Raw genomic sequence first — 17,813 nt, 5'->3', positions numbered from 1 at the left:
TAATAAATTCAAGGAGTTCGGTCACGTGCTCTGTAGCCGATTCAGACATTTTATTTTTGATCTTAAAACTGACGAGATTCAAGATTGAGTTGTTATGAGGATAAGCTAATTGAGAAATAAAGAATTCTTTGTGGAAATTAATGTATAAATAAACGTGAGCTATTCTCCGTAACTCTTCTGTAAATTAATCTCTTTGTGTATTTTTGTACAATCTTACATGACTACGTTCATAGATCTGGTTACAATTATTTACTAGTATAATGTATACTATATAGTACAAGTTAGTGTATAGTATAATATAGTACAAGTAGATCGTTAGGCAAAAAGTGTATGAAGAGGAATCCTATTTCGATGATGTTCATTGTTGATTATTATACATTTTATAATTAAAATCGATAAATGGAAATTCTATATTCATACTCTATTATAACGCATTGATCCCAATTTGATTTTTCCCAATTACAACGCTAATAAATTCGACCATGGTATATTTAGTATGCTATCCAGTAATTAGATTTAATGATACTTAACAAGTTGGACTGTTTAATAATTCACTGACCTCTCACATAATAAGTTATTAAACACTTTGTAGATTATATGCTTACTTCGAAGTGATTTGTGTGTACGGTTAGATGTATAATTAATTCAAAGTATTAAATTTATTTGCAAAGAAAGGAATTCTCAAGGAATACCATTATCTAATACCTTAACCGTTAAAATTTAACACGTCAAGAAGGATCATACGTATACATTATTCGTGCACCAAATAGTATTAGCAGTTCACTTTGCTGGCCACCTAAATATAACAAGCAAGAATAGATAGTATGCAGCGGCCATTTACTGTTAAAAGGTTAAAGTGCAGTGTATAGAAAAGTGGCGAAGAAAGAAGTTCTGGCATCGATAAACCATGGCTGGAAAGGGGCTGCACGTGGCAGCACTTTGTGTGATAATCTTGTTTCGGCTGCGTGGCGTCCCAACGCCACGATGCTTTGCCCCGAAAACGCCACGGCTCAGCCCGACGACGTCATTAAAACGCACGTTAATTACTTTTACGTTGAACCGAAACATCAGAGGGATCGTTTATCGTCCAGCAAATTCTCGTGAAGCTGCTTTAAGCTGACGAGGTACCCATTTGATTATGTAGAATTTTGAAGAACGATCTGCTACATGGTTCGCTTAAATTGATCGTCTATAATATAACATAATAGATTATGCAAGAAGATGTTGGATAGTATTTGAAATTGTTTTGCGCATGAGAGACAATACAATGGATGTCTAAACGAATGTCTTGTGTGAAATTCAAAGTAAAATGGAAGGCGACAATCTTATTTGAAAAATGAAAAAATTCTATAACTAAACTGTATGAAGTAATCATATCGGACAAGAGAAATTATTAAATCAGTTAATGATAAAATATTTCTTTAAACAAAATTTGTATTATATTACTTACTAAATTTGTATCTTAAAAAACAAAACTAATAATATCACTTTAAATAATTATTTCAATTTTATGTTAAGTCAAGATTGAATCTTTTAGAACAATTAATGAAATAATTACACCAGATAAAGTACAAAATTGGTTAATATACGTTTCATGTCATAATGATCATCCCTTTAAATCTCTTTCATAGTTTATTGTGAATACCCAAATGTATTAAAATGTATCTTGGTCTAATAAACGTTATTTAAAATAAAAAAAAAATAAAAATCCCTTTAAATTTCTGTCAGCAATTTATTTATCCTCCTCTATTTTTATAGCTCCCATTTAGCGACGAGGCACTGAATCGATTAGTGATGGAAGAACGAATATGTTATTTTTTCCCATTCTGGGTTGTTTTTCTCAGCTCAACTACCTCAAATTGGGGCCACTTGAAAAAACTTGTCGTTCCAAATGCCGCGTAGGATTTAAGTCCTAGTAGGCCACTGTAGTAGAGATAGCTATGTGTATTTCTCGACTTTAAAAAATTGTTTGTCCATAAATTTTCTCCAAAATTAATAAGTACGCTGTTCAGAAGTTCAGTATACTTTTCTCATTTTGTGCGACACGGAGCAGATTGGAGACTTACCTCGATACTTAAACATAAAATAAAAGAATGCATTCGTTCAGGAAGATTTCAGAAAATGTTGTTCAATATAATTAGTCCACATACTGTAATATCAACTCTTATTCCAAGAGCTTCGTAGCTCTGGTTGCCGTAAATATGTTTAGATTTCAAGTCAATGCTTGTTAAAAATCCGACGCAGCGTTTAGTTTTACAACTTGGCCAAGAGTTTTGCCACGTTATCTCGCTCGCAGGCGGCTTTTATTTGCATAGTGGCATCGAACAGCACGGCTGTCGACGTTTCGTATATTTAAAGCGGACGCATTTGGTTAAACTTTAATTAATAATTTGAGCACGTGTCTATTCGCTGTCTTACGGGCGTGCTCTTTCGCGGACGAACGGGTACGAGCGTGGATACGTCGTCGGTTGCAATTTCCATTCTACGCGACATCTAAAACATGCAAATTAGATTAAACGCGCTCAGACGAGGCAGGTTGCATTTATGCCGTGAATGGAAATGCGCTAAAGATTTGATTTCGAATGCAGTTCTCACTACGGATCAGAATGCATATCTTGGCAACAGTGCACGATGATTGCAACATTTATAAGTCGACTTTCTATGTGTAAAAGTATCGATGAGTGCAGTGGCTGTCGAAGTGTAAGTCTATTTCAGTCTAGCTTGTACGTTTACGATCTTGTAGGATACGGTATATGTTACATTGCACTCATTAGTTACAATGTGCAATTTGTCATTGAAATATTTGAAGCTCGTTTCTCTGTTTTTTAAGAAAGATTATATTGTAAAGACTATTATGAAATAAAGAATAGGAGTTTTAAACGTTTTACGTTGAATGGAAAAAGACAAGGATCATGCAAGTAAAAAAAACTAGAATTTTAGTTTTCTTTAGTTTTGAAGCGGTAAATAGGATATTTTAATTAGCGAGAAATTTCTTAATCATAAGTATTGCTTCCACTTCGCCACCGTCATCTTTCCTTAGACGATTCATCAGTGTTTTAAAATATTTAACAAATATTTCTCTAGGAATGTTAAGAATACGGAGAGAGATACAGAGAATATTGTTTCACGGTTCGTAATCAAGGCGCGATGGGGATGTTTAACATAATAAACATCCGCAGTCACGTTTCCAAGCTCGTGCAAGCAGAAGTGACTTGAAACACGTCTTCTCACAGAAGATATGCAAATGAAATCCAAGTCTTCCGCTATGCACTCAGCCGCCATTGCATCCAGAGTCAATGCAAATGGTCGTTTGTTAGATGGAAGAAACGATTTCTTCATGTTTACACAAGTGCACCGCGCGAAACACTTTAAACGTGTTTGCAAAGCACTGCTGGAGTAAAGCCTTTTCCCGCTTTATTCAGTCGCGTTGCCTACATTAACACTGATATAGATGCTCCTTTTTAAGACTGTGAAGTGCGTTTCATAAGGATGATACAAGAATCTTTTTATTTTAACACTTTCCTCGAGCTAGGTATTTATGGAATGATTTTCAGTAGTATAGATCAACCATTTCGGTTGCTTAGACTTTCTTCGTTGTTTGTGTATTTCGTTCAATAAATTTTTTACTCTTATGACGTTATCCAGCGTATTTTCAGTAAGAGAATATTTGTAACAGAAATATTAGTTGTAAGAGAATATTAAATATTTTCAGTAGTATAAGTCAATAAGTACAGCTCGGTGAAGTCTTCGAAATTTTTATGCTAAAGTTCATTAATAATTCCATAGTTATTTCAACAAACTCGAACTCTATGAGATCTCTTAATATAAAACGAAAATTATTAATGTTCGTCAAATCTACTTATAGTATATATATGAAACAAACTTTCCATGAAAAACACTGGACTTTACGAAACCATTTCTTACACCAACTTATACGTATACAGTTCAAGTTTCTATTTAAAACTACTGACAGAAAAGCAACTAACAAAACGATGTTATTAATTCATTTCTAAATTGATCTTCTAAGAACACAGACCAATGAAAAGACGAAATTATTTGTTATTAAAATCTTTATTCCTCCTTTCCAGAAACTAATTAAAAAAATCAAGTTACAGTATCCAAATCAAGTTAAAAAATTAAGCTACGCTATCTAGAAATTCAGTTTCTACAACTCAGTTTCTATAACTATCATTCAGAAAATTTCCAAATAATTCCCCAATGATTCACTCACAGCCGTCATACTAACACAAATATCCGTCGAACTCAAATCAGACACCCATCGCGTATCAGTGTTTCATGAATGTCGTAGAAACTGCATCGTTCGCGATTCCTTCCTGATCCAACGTCTAGAACATGCAAATTAGATCCGAAACTCGTAGACACGCGCTCAGTCGCAGTAATGTCTGCAACGAACGCATCCGACCGACAAATGCTGCGGAGAAGATGTTTTATTTCGCCTTCACTCGACCCTTATTTCTCGCGACACGTGTTTGATGAATTTACGATTCCTAGTTCTTACCGATTAACTCGACGTATTTCCTGGTTGTTGGACCCTTCGTCGAATTCGTATCTCGTAAACGTTAATTAATAACGATGTCTGTACTCTTTGGAAATAATTAATATTTTCTATTTATCGCATATATAATATTTTATGTATATAATGTTTTATAGGTGTTTATTAATAGGTGTTAATTGACATATTATAAAATATAAATTGTAATTTGCAAAATTTGATTTGTTTTATTGCCACTGTGTTGCGCAGATATTTATTAATATTGATAATTTGGAATCTGTGGCTTGTAAAATTTCACCCATAACGTTACATAATTTAGTCGTCCAATATGAGCCAGAAAATATTAATTTTAGTTAATTCATACGATCAGCAAATTTGGTACAAATAATATGTTTTTTTTATTAATTATAATAATTTTATTAATCGTTGGCTTCGAAGCAACTAAACGTTGCAGGAATTGGCGAGGGAGTTTTCATAGCTCAAAATTAGTCTCTTTCAGTCGAAAGCCGGAGGCAGAGCTTTTGTTGAAAAATACGTGTAATTAAGTTGAAATACTTATAAGCTCTTAAGGTGATTATTCTCCCACCAGTTTAACGCGATCCTTTCAGAGTAAGGGTCTTAGAGATTAATGCCGGCAGGTGTCTCACCAGGTAAGGTGCTCCAGGATCCAATTACACGATCCTACGGGAAACACTGTGTAACTTAAACAACGAAAGTGGGGATACCCACGGTTCTGACCTCATCCCTCTCTCACCCTGTGCCATGGAAACTGGATTTAAGTTAAAATATCGCCGAGTGCGCTTGGCAAACCTAAACGACGTTGCTCGCCAGCAAGTTTACGCGAGATGGTCGATTATACTAGGTGCTTGTGTTGTTCACAGTGGCTTCCTTGAGTTCTGAACATAATTATTTTAAGGATTATTGCGCTTATTACATTATCTATAATTTGAATACGTCTTTGCAAGGATAACGATGAATTGTATTGTATTATAGAAATTATTATTTATTAAGATATTTTTAGAAAAGAGAAAATAGAGTTGCGAGACAGTTATATGTAATAATAAAATCACAACTAGGTATATCAAAATGCTGCTTAACCTACATTCGTTCTTTATTCGACCTGCATAATTCTAACAAGCAACTTTGCTATTTGCGAATTAAGTTAACAACTGTCAAATGCTTGACCTGCTGAAATTTTATCATTCTTACTTTCAATGGAAGAATCTTGTAAATTTGATTATATTCATCTTTTATTATTGTGTCAATCTCGAATCAGGAATCGATCAAGTTTAGAAGATAAGGACATACAATTTAACATCATATTGAAACTTGACAACGGAGAATAATTAAACGACTCGACAAAGTACCCCTATTCCAATTTCGCCGATATGCACTGAATTACACAAACTGTTTTTTTCTATATTCAAAAGATATATCGAAGTCTTCAATCAACGTATCCGAAATACTTAACAAATCAGATGAAACGACTCAAAACTATTTGAAAGCAAGAAGACAAAATCTTGATCCAAGCGATTTCCGTTTTCCTGGTCGCGAAGCTGGTGGTGGTAAAGAAAAGGAGGTGAAGAGATATGAACAGGGGTGGCGTTAACTAAAACATAACGAGAGGCACGTAATAGCAAACGGATGTGGCCTGGTCCGCGGTTTCGTTTCTGGCCGCGACTAGGGAAAATCGAGCACTGCTCGGCCAACTTCGCGGCTCGCTTCCAAAGCGAGCCCAACAACGAGAAAATCCGTTGACGAAACGGCGGAACAGAGACAGAAATAAACGAGAGAGCCGATAATTGGCGAGCCGCAACAGTCGCGCCGATTGCAACAGCAATAACCTAGATTGGGAATCGCTCTGACGAGCTAACCCACATGTACCGGAGCTGATTCAGGAGCCACGCTCGATATTTTCGACCAACGATGTGGTGTTCTGGTGTTGATAAAGATTCTCCTACGTGGGTTTGAAGGTTCAGTTCAATGCACAGCCCCCAAATGCACGATTCTTCCTAATTTAATAAGACGTTTTCTAAAATCGCCAACTTATGTGTCACAAAGTCAGGGAATTTTAAAAACCTATTTCACTATTTGCACTTCTTTATTAGCCAAATATAAGTGAATGAAATATTGTGAACGCATGATGGTTACTTATTTGATAGTTCTGTAGCACAATTTTAGTGTAATAACAAATGATTCATATATATGTATATATAGGAAAAAACAACAACTGCGAATATCATTAAGATATTTGTGTTAGGAAGATGAAAAAGCCTGAACGGATTTAATAAAACAGATTGCCTTAGTGATTTTTGCCTAGACGTATCAATATCCTAAAATTGCCTGAATGATTTGAACTCTACGTTAACTTGTGACATTAAGATAAAAAAATTCTAATCTTTCAATACTAGATAACGAAAACATATGTACAGGGACATATATTAAGAGCGAGAAGATGTAAATAACCGTAACACAGAAAACATACACTGAAAGTGGCAACATGTACCCAGACGCAGAAAACGTGCAAGCTCAAGCGAGGAAGTGGGGAGATGTACCATAATACAGAATCAAAACGTATGCAATGAAAGAAGACCGCCTGATAAACGAAAATTACAAAGCCGATTGCATCAATGTACATCCACAGTGTAACAACATCCACAAAACATCCTCAACCCTAAGCCTAACAGAATCAAACAGCCCCATTATACTGTTGGATATGATTATCTCACAACCTGTCTTCGAGCTATTGGCCTTCCTCGAATCACCCTCCAACGTATACAATATACGGGTACGGGGGATATGGCTGTGAAAAGGCTTGACGAAGGGGTTGGAATACGTTGAAAGGGCCGGGGAACCCTGACAGGCAACACCATAATGCAGGATTAACCGCGATAATCATTCACACGAAATATCTGGTAAACGGTTTCACCCCCTAAAACGAGTCGATCTTTCGAATGACTTGATCTGTCGATTATAGAGGGGTTGGTTTAGGATTTGGCTCGGAGAATGGACTCCGAGGTATTTGCACGAAATTCTCGGCCAAAGGGGATGTCATGTCTTTTAATGTTTTGACAGTAGCGATGAAGCTACGCGAGGAAACTGAAAAGGGTGCTTAAACCCCAATATCGACTGCGAACAGTCTTTATGGAGTACAATAACATTGATAGAGTATTAGATACATCTGGAAATACGTTAGGAAGAGATGATTTGAACAAATGAGTTGTATGCTATTTCACTCGATAAAATTTGAGTTGCAAGATTTTCGTGTACAGGGGTGATATTCATATTTCATGTATGCCTTTCAAATGCAATTTTATTTTTTGGTTCTTGATTTATTGATGATCCTGATGAAATACAGATACACGTATGAACAAACTAATTATAATTACATAACAGAGGCATATAAAAAAGACTTTTTTAATTAATTAATCAACTTTTATATACTTACTCAACGTACTTTATTAACTCTTCGATAACAATTCTTATAAACAATTACTTCTATTACAGAATCAAATTTACATGTGCTTAAGTCTTCTCATTTATCACGTCATCAATTTCAACAAACCCTACTGTTTCACCTGAAAATTGGAAAACGTGACCATGTACACATATAACCAATCCAATCACTTAGTGACGCACACTTTCCTCAGTCAATTAAACACTCGAAAGCAACGTAACCACTTCCTCAATTCCCCAGCAGTTATTACAATGGGTTACCGAACAACCCTCAAAGAAGAGGGAGCATTTTTCCCCGCTGAACAACGACAAAAGGTTCAACCTTGGCCCCTTTCTAGCTACAACAAGCGCCGATAAATTTAAGCGTTCCGTTATTGAATACAGCTCGATACAAGCATTGTTCTAGCCGCGCAACAATGCACAAGGAAAAGAAATCGAGTAGGAATTAATGATCGATGGTCGGTTTAGCATCGCTCGAGGGAGTGGTCCGCCACCCTTACACAAAGGTTAGAGGTCACGATCCACTACTGGTGGAACTACACAAGATTCACTACTTTTACGAAAGAGCAAACGTTTAAAAATACAGAAGTGCTTATTCGCTGCTTACACCGGTTGTTAATCGGATAACGCTGATAGCGCAGATTTTCCACAAGACCCGTATAAATTTTAATGCGACTCTGTGCCCCCGGAGGGTGGAGGGTCAGGTAAGAAGCTGAAAGCGACGCTCCACTTTTCTATTAAAAGTATCAAACGGTAGCGTGGTACTCGTGAGCTTTACGAGTGCTACCAGCGGTGATTTTCGAATAAAAATAGCGATACCGAACGTGGATGATGGAGGGTTTGCAAAGTAAAACGAGGCAGGATCGATAAATTGATTGATGAGCTCGTCCCGTTATTTACGGCGATATTTATTGATCTTTTATCTTATAACGACGCTAGCCTAGTGTTGCTACTTCTTTATACAGAAAAATACGACTGTATTTAGCGTAAAGAATTTTTTAGACATACGAAAACCAAAATTTGGGTTTTCACAGGACTGTACTTGTAAATTCTAAATAACAATAATACTTTATAAATTCTATATGCAGAGATTGTTACCTACAGTCTTTATTATTAATCATTATAATTTGAAGAAACAGTCTCTTTACAAAATTTCCTATCTCCTTCCTGTCAATCAGATTTTTGAATAATTAATCGTTAAACATCAATAAAATCCCTATGTAAAAGAGCTTCTTTAATTTAAAAGAAGAAACAAATTTTTATTTCATTCTTCGCTAATCATACTCTTTAATAACTAATCAACATAATCTAAAATTAAACCTCTCATTCCTCTAAAAGTCTTCCAAATCGTTCACCATCTTCATTGACCTCTGTATCATTGCTAATCCATTATTCTATTCTCTGCAGCTACCAATCCCTATAACAATCACCCCTATCATATACCGGAGTGATCTCATCATCCACAAACATCTCCCATCAGCCCTATCCTAAAACAACCTAAACGCGTCGGAACGCGGACTACGCTTTGCAAACTAGCGTCAGCCCTTTATATACTACCCCTCCCCACACAATTGAACGATTGATAGTGGGATGCAGCGATGACGTCAGTCGATGACGTCACTGCGCGGTAGCCTAGCAACGGCGGCGCAAATCCCAGCACGGACACCGATGAAAAGTGGCTGGCTGCTGTGCGTGTGGCAATACGGGGGTGACGGGGTGCGAAGAGATGCATGCCCGGGCCGTTCCAGCTAAACTACCCCTACTTTCCCATAACTCGCGCGCGCAGATTCACTCTCCTTCTCCCTCTTCACCTCGTTCCCTGGTGATGTCTCGGTTGCACTACCGGCGGCCCAGTTTACGAGTCCCATCTCTGTCTGCCAAATGCTTTGCTTGCTCTCCGGCTCGCTCTCTCGTTCCGCTGCGAGGAAACTCCCGGGATCAGGTTGTGACGTCACCGGCCAGGAACGAGGGATGGTCATGGTCCTGTTTCGAGAACGCTCCGCCGAGAATGTTCGCATCCATTGAACGGGCCACTTTGATGTTTTCCAGGTTATGGGATGATAGAAGTTGATTGGATGATTTTCGGTATGCTAAAGGGGATCGTTGAGAATTTTCGGGACAAGTGTTTCAGGATTTGCTGTATGTTTGAGAGCGAGGAAGATTTTTTCGGCTTTTCAGATCGATAGATGAATTTGAAGCGAAGCGGTTGTGGAAATGATTGGAACTTTCATCATGATACAGTATTCCGAATCTAGAGTTGGAAGCTCCTATGGGAAATATGTAATACATATTGTCGAACATGTAGAAGATTGTAGGAGATCGTAATTTTACATTTGAAGTGAAATTCTGATGAAAATTTATTGTTTCCATAGGAGACGAATCATTACGTATGTAGAACTAAGAAATAGAATCTGGTGAAGATTCAATTGTTCTTTACATTGACGAATATATTTGTAATAAAATGATCGTGATCGTAATTGTAACTTTTAGTTTGATACAATTCACAAAGGTTAAGGTAGGAAGCTTCTATCAATTTCTTTGGGAAACGTACGTTGTTTTCATGATAATTAGATATCACAAATAGATCATCAGATAACAATAGATCATAGAAAAACCGAGAACAAGTAGAATCGTATATCAAACGTCACTTTTGTTAGGGAAAATATTCCGACGTAAAAAGTTCAACACCAAAAGAACCAAGCCTGCAACATGGTTTCACGAGATCATCAGAGCTCTCGCAGTTTCTGCTTTTGTCTGACATCTTCGAGGATTGTTCGATCGACACTTGGCCGGTTCTTTACTAGAACGAAGATGCTCCGAGCTTCCATGTCGTTGGAAACCATGACGTGGCAACAATGAAGATTTCCACACGATTGTTTGCGTGTTACATTGCAATTGCAACGAGCTTGCAATTGTTTGCGTTCACAGATACGGCGCCGGTACACATATTTCGCTCTCAGAATTGTAATTATTCCAGCGATATTGATATATTATTTTGTTGCCATATTCAAAACGTACCACGATCAATAAGTATAAGTATAAAATTCCCCTAATTGTGAAACACTCTCATTAGATCTCAAGTTAACGAGTCCCAAATCCTCGTGTAATAATGAAAATTATTAATTTGCAGCTATATTTGCAAACCACATAGAGTGTATTACACAAATAAAATATTTGATATATTTATTCTTCTTTTCTCGTTCAAAATTTTTTCTCTGGTTCTTCGTTTAAAAATGACAGCAGCTTGCAATAGGAACGCGATTAGACGGAATCTTTGAAGACGAGTCAACATAGCGCAACCACCAAGGAGGAATTACGGCTGTAATTCTAGGCCTAATTCATGATGCTTGTCAACACGAATGTTTGCCGCGCCTTTGTGCCCCAATGCTTGCGCCGATCCTAAAATCACGAAGCTACATTCCTGACAAGATGTATGTATTTTCCTAAAGCCGTACAAATTCTGCTAACCAAATAATTATACTGTCCATTTTTCTGGCTCAAGTGTGTACCATTAAATTTATTTATTCGATCATTAATACCATTTACCGATGAACTTTTTAATTTCTCATAATTGTTTGAAGTTATTTTTAATTCAATAATTAGGTTTCCTTCTGTATTTCCTGATTTACGAAATTTTAATTTTTTTTTTATTTCTTTTTGTAAATAAAAGTTTGACACGTTGACTATACTAAATATTTTAACAGAAAACGGGTAACGATATTACGGCTAACGGGATGGATATTACGAAATCCAAAATAAATTGACGAAGATCAAAATAAAATCAACACATATTAATTAAAATATTAAAAATGATCGATAACTGGCTCGAGTTCAAAAGTATAACTCAAACTATGAAGAAATCTATTCAGAAATCATTGCAAGATATTTTCTGGGTTGCTCTAGCTATCTTGTAAATTTCTTGAGAACTTTTCAAATAGATCGATGCAATAACCAATGTATCAAACGCAGTAAATTCTGGTCGGGATGGCATTGGTAAATTTATAGTCAGAGATGTTCCACCTACCCACTCGATTGAAGTCGATTTTTGAAAATTAAAATTCTGTAACTTCCTTCTACGATACTGATCGTGAGATACGGACTTATAACTCTTTCGAACATCTCGTTATTTATGAACTTTCCTTCCGTCTCGTATTTAATTTTCTTCAAAGGTATTAATGCTTTATCGACAGGTTGCTCTTACTATGAATAATGACCTTTCCTAAATTGGGTATATTTTTTTAAATTAATCAAGACACTGATACGAGAATTTAAAGGTATATTAAAAAAGCTTCCATTATTATTGTTACATTATCTATTTTAGATTATTCAAACTTTTAACCATCTATGTTTGTACATACAACATTCTCTGTTATGTTATGTAATTATAGCTGTAGAATACATTGACACAAAATTTGGCTATTAAACTACAAAACTCTGTATATTAAAGAAATTTAATATCTTGCTTATATTAATATCACATATACATGTATTATTGATTTATTTACTTGTTATTATTTCACAAGTAATTTATTCCAACTGTGTCAAAAAGCGTTTCGTCAAAGCGTTAATACATCGAGTTTTTCTTATCGCCTATATGTATATCTCAGTGGTGGGATCGAGAATAAATTCGATCGATTTGTATCCGTTGACTGTACGACTGTAAACCAGAGGTGCAAGGTGCTAGCGGTTTAGACGGTATTAGAAATAGATGTTCCGTTTGCATCTGAGGCTCCGAGCGCAAGGTAATTTAGTTAGTGGCAACATCTCATGAATGTAAGAGATATCGCTGGATACACGTACGTGTTGGAATGCTTTTAGAGATAACAAAGATAGAGCAGGAACTGTATTGGCTGATTTATTACTAGGTTAAGTATCCCACAAATTGATAATTATAATTAAAACCTTTTGAAATCTGCAAAAAATCGTCGTTAAATGATTGAAATGATAAATCGTGAGAGTACAAATGGAACATATAATTCTTGAAATTTTATGTGTTTCATGAAACAGCCAGGATAGAATTTTCCTAAATACCCAGAATTTATCAGTCACTTACCATTCCTTCCTTCGCCTATTTTACATTCATACTATCAATCATACTTATCGTTCACACATAGGTACTCACATTTCTCTTACCCCCGTATACAAAATCAATATCGTACGGCTTTCGTATTACATAACATTCACGCGTTATTACGTAGGATTCGTTCGAACGTTCGACGTTCAAACAGCGGGAACTACGTCAAACGACACGCCATTCACCAGATCTCAGCAGCTCAAAAGACAAGGAAGGAGAAAGGGGGAAAGAGAGAGAAGTATTCGAGTCGACGATCCCAAGTACGTTTTCACGGATCCTGAACAGCTCGGCCTCGCGTGAGCTCTTCCTTAATGAAGATCTCGAAGTTGCCGGCGCATCGCGAATTCGTAATTAGCAGGGACGTTAGGCGGCGAACGCGGTCTTCTTGTCCCTCATTACAACCGGTTTTCCGTCGGCCTCGCGGTCGGAGAAGCCACGAAACTCCGTCTTTCGAGGAACTCTCGTCGAACCAGGCAAAAAGGAAAACCGAGCGAAAGGAACCCGTCAGCCTTCTTAATTAACCTACCGCTAAAACAGTCGCGTTATTTTTGCTATCTTCAACACGCTTAATGCCTGCTAAATAATTTTGGTATACGAATGTTAAAACTACCGGAAGTAGGTCAAGAGATGGTTGTTCTTACGAGGATGTTGAACAAGTTTGCTGGAAACGATACGTGTTACGTATATCGTAATTTTATATTAAACGTAATTTCATGAGAGTCACCTTCGTTATACAAATTTTCTAATAGTTAGTAGGGTTGCATTTTTGTGGATGCAGATTCAGAGATTTGTGAAATTAATTCTGCACTTTCCTTTAATCTGAAGTTCTTTGAGAAACGACATTTTAATGGAATGGAAATTCATATTTTAATGAATTGTCATAAATATTAGTAATCATAAAAATAGCAGCAAAAATTCATAACTCTTGTGAGAAGAATGTCATGGCGTGAAAAATATATCTTATTACTAATAACAGATCACTTCGTTTTAAACTGCTTACAACTCACTCCGCGAAAGATGCAAGTTAAACTCCCTTCCCAGAAATAATTCGAAGAACATAATATAACTCACAACTTACTAATGGATTTCAAGGGAATCAAAGCTCGTTGAATTCCACAAATATTTTCCTATTTATCATTTTTAGATCTAGAGTTACTTGAAATTTAAATTTCTAAAACATATTATACAAACGCTACTCGTATTTATCTATTTTATCTTACAAACATCTTCCTTCGCTAAACCCTGAAATTTTACAAAATCTATTCTCTCTTTCGATTTCAATCGCCAATATTAATTCAATCTCTAATCTCTCGCCAAATACTTCATCCATCCAATAGAAACTTGTTACTTCCACTCCCAACTTGCGCTTATTTACCCATTTCCATTAACCATAGAGCCATAAAAGGGATGCTGAACTTTCTGTCTGAAATTGATTTACGAGTCTAAGAAGAATATACGCGCGCAGGAGAATGGAATAAAGTTCTGGACGATGATTCGACCGAGTAATCTTGCTTTTATTTTCCGGACGACGTTACAGTCTGCTCGTAACGTCCACAAAAGATATATATATATATATCGTAGACGAAAGAGGGTCGGCGAAGAACAGAGAGGGTTAGAGGGGTGGATGAGAGCGAGCTTAATTCAGTTAGCTCGTGCTTGCGTTTCCGGAGTTAACTGCGTTTCGTCTACTTCACGAAGAAAGTTAGCGTCTTGGAGCTGCCGATTGCAGTCGGCTGCGTCGCTTGAAATTTAAGTGCACGTCGATCCAAGGCAATCCGGTCAATGGACTTTTTCCAACTAATAGAACGGGCCACAACATTCGATTGTTCCCTGTTTTTGCCTGTTTTCCCCCGGGGAACGTGTTTACGATAACTCGTCGAGTAACTGTAATTGATTCCTGACAGATTGAGCTCCTTATTTCTTGAAAATTATATTTTTCCTTCGAGTGATACTTTTTTATTGTTTTTTTTTTTTACTACTTATCACTTGTTACCATTTATTAGCAAATTATTACAACGTTATACAGTAAAGAATTCATTAAAAATCAACGAAATTACCCAGGCGTCTTAGGTACATACGAGCAATTCAAAAGCTCGTCAAGCATTCAACTTCCTACATTGGAAAGTACAAGAAAATAATGATGTTACAAATACTGTTTTATAAATTTTCTTTAGAATTTACCAGAACTTACTCGTATTATCTTGCAGTGAATGAACTTATTAAAATCAGTATTTGTTAGGAATTAAATATTAATCGTGCTCTTGTGTGGTGAAATTAAATGTATTCGAAATTTTCTACATTACGTTATTACTGCAACAGCTTCGTGAAACCTCTTTTAGAATCAAGTAATCTTTTTAATCTTGTTTCACAATATCTCTGAAACGAATTTGTCTATCGAAAAATTAGATCTCCTACTGATTATCAATGTTCTTTACTAGAAGATGGATAATAGCCTTGTTTAGAAATTCGAAGCAATCAGAATTATTTTTACACCTCCTGGAAAATTTGTCAAGAGACCAAGAACTTGACGCTACTGTTCTTCGTGTCTACTTGCCACGGTAATCGAGGATATTTCCCAAATCTATATTTCAGAAGAGTAATAGAAGTTCGATTCAAGCACGAAATTGAGCTTTCGATTCAAAAGCTGGTTCGCTAATAATGTAACTTACCGATATCGATCGAACAGTTTCCGTCAATAGTGCGCGTCCATTTCTTTGATATTCTGGACACTTTAATAACATTCCGCGTTTGATAATAATTTACCAGGCGGAAAACGCGCTAAGCCGTATCTTTTGAGCAGTTCCAATCCAATAGAGCCGTCATTGAAATTATTTGTAACTCGAACGTAGGAACCGCCAGCGTTCAAACTTACGCCATTCCAATTGCCGAGTCGTATTGATTTCTCCGGCGTTGAAATAAATGGAAAAGCTCGTGCCACCATGTAATTTAACGCTTCTCTAAATGGCGAAATTTCTACGATAATAACATCCAGTGCAGAGAACGATAATTCCTTTGAAACTTCTGTAAAGAACAGCTGAAATTGTTCCTATAATATACCGTATCAATTCTGACAATAATTTGCGTTAATTTCTTGCATTAATGTAGTGAACTACAATATCTGGCCATTGAATTAGAATCATTCAAAATTTTATTTCCTTTCTTTATTTCCTTTAGCAAAAAGGTAAAAGCACGAACGAAGTCAAATAACAATTTTATTAATTACTATGGTGTTGTAAAATCCAGAAAAAAATTTAACCCTCTAACTGAAATTTCCTCCTATTCCTAAATGAGGTTTCATCTTTGGATTTCTTCGAAAAGAATATTCATTTCTATTAGAAAAAGATCTCGTAAATTTAACTTAACGAATGACTCGATAATACGATAGAGACGTCGATAAATATTCGAAAAATTATTTAAATATATACGACCCAGTATATTTACGAAGTATGAGAAGCTACATGGAGTTAATTAACCGATTAATTAAATTAAATACATTAATTTTGCATGCAAACCGAAAATTCCAGCAATATGCAAAACGCTGAAGAAAACGATTCAAGAGAGAAATTGCGAATCCAAAGGTACGATTGGTAGTCGTCACCGTCGCAACGGGGCTAAGTGTCGACGACACAATTCCAAGTGGCTGAGAACGGCAAATTATTGGGCTACTCGGCCACTTGCCACGTCGTTACATCATTATTGTGTCTTGTATCGGTGAACTGGTCTAGTTACTCGCTGGGGAAAGGGATGCGGGTGAAAAGCACTGGTAATCGTTGGTTGAGCTCGAGCAAATTGTGGCTCCACTACCAACGACAAGCAAAACGGCGTGGAATTTATTTTGAGTGGCATCATCAACGTCAGATCTTCCTTTCGACGAATCAACGAATTTTCCAACTCTTAGTTACTATCTTCCTAATTGTTTCGCGTAAGAGTTGATTAAGCTCGATAGGGTGGTTTCGTTGAGATTGAATGATGCACCAACTAAGCTTCTCTTAAAGATTAAAAAAAATCTTGTTGATATGCACATGCTAAAAATCTTTCTAAAACCTCACTAATTTTTATTTGCAAAATGCGAGCAATATTAAAAACATAAAGATTCGACAATCAATCGCAGCAGGTTTGAGCGAAATTGTTCCACCTATTTTACTATTACACAGATCAAATATACCTACATATTACCTACTACATAATTTATTACGTAAACGCAATTTATTTTCCTTGTACCACTTGTACCAAAAAAGAAAAACACGTAGCTCAAAATAAAATGACATCCACACGTAAACTCTACCTAAAACCAAACAAACTCCGCCACCTCTGTAAAACTCTCCGCATTCTTCTCCACTTGACTCAATCCAATCGTTCAATCCTTTCGCTGTAACCTGAGAAAACAAGGTAACAAAGCGTCTTTCCGCGATACGTTTCCTCAGGGGGTGGGTTTCGTTCGGTGCTAAACGGTGAATTTCAATTTACTTACGTCACGCGGAAGATTGATTGCAATTCGGCCGGAGGATCGACAAAGGTTATCTCGAGTGGAGACGATTAGACTATCGGAGATTGGCCGTTGGTGTGCAGCGTAGTGGATGGACGAGCGGCGACAGATACGGTGTCTGGGCCAAAGGGAAGACGCGGATCAAGACGCGCCTCGAGGGGCCGCGCGCCATTGTCTCGTTAATCGTCGCGAGACGACACCGTTTACCGATGTGCGCTAACAAGACGCCGGAGGGAAGCGAATCGGAGGAAGGCAGGAGGGACAAGCAGGAAGAGGCCCCTTCA

Source organism: Bombus vancouverensis, chromosome 3 (assembly GCF_051014615.1).
Source record: "Bombus vancouverensis nearcticus chromosome 3, iyBomVanc1_principal, whole genome shotgun sequence".
In the NCBI taxonomy this organism is placed as follows: Eukaryota; Metazoa; Arthropoda; class Insecta; order Hymenoptera; family Apidae; genus Bombus; species Bombus vancouverensis.
The sequence above is the reverse complement of the archived record's forward strand: the minus strand, read 5'-3'. Positions refer to the sequence as shown.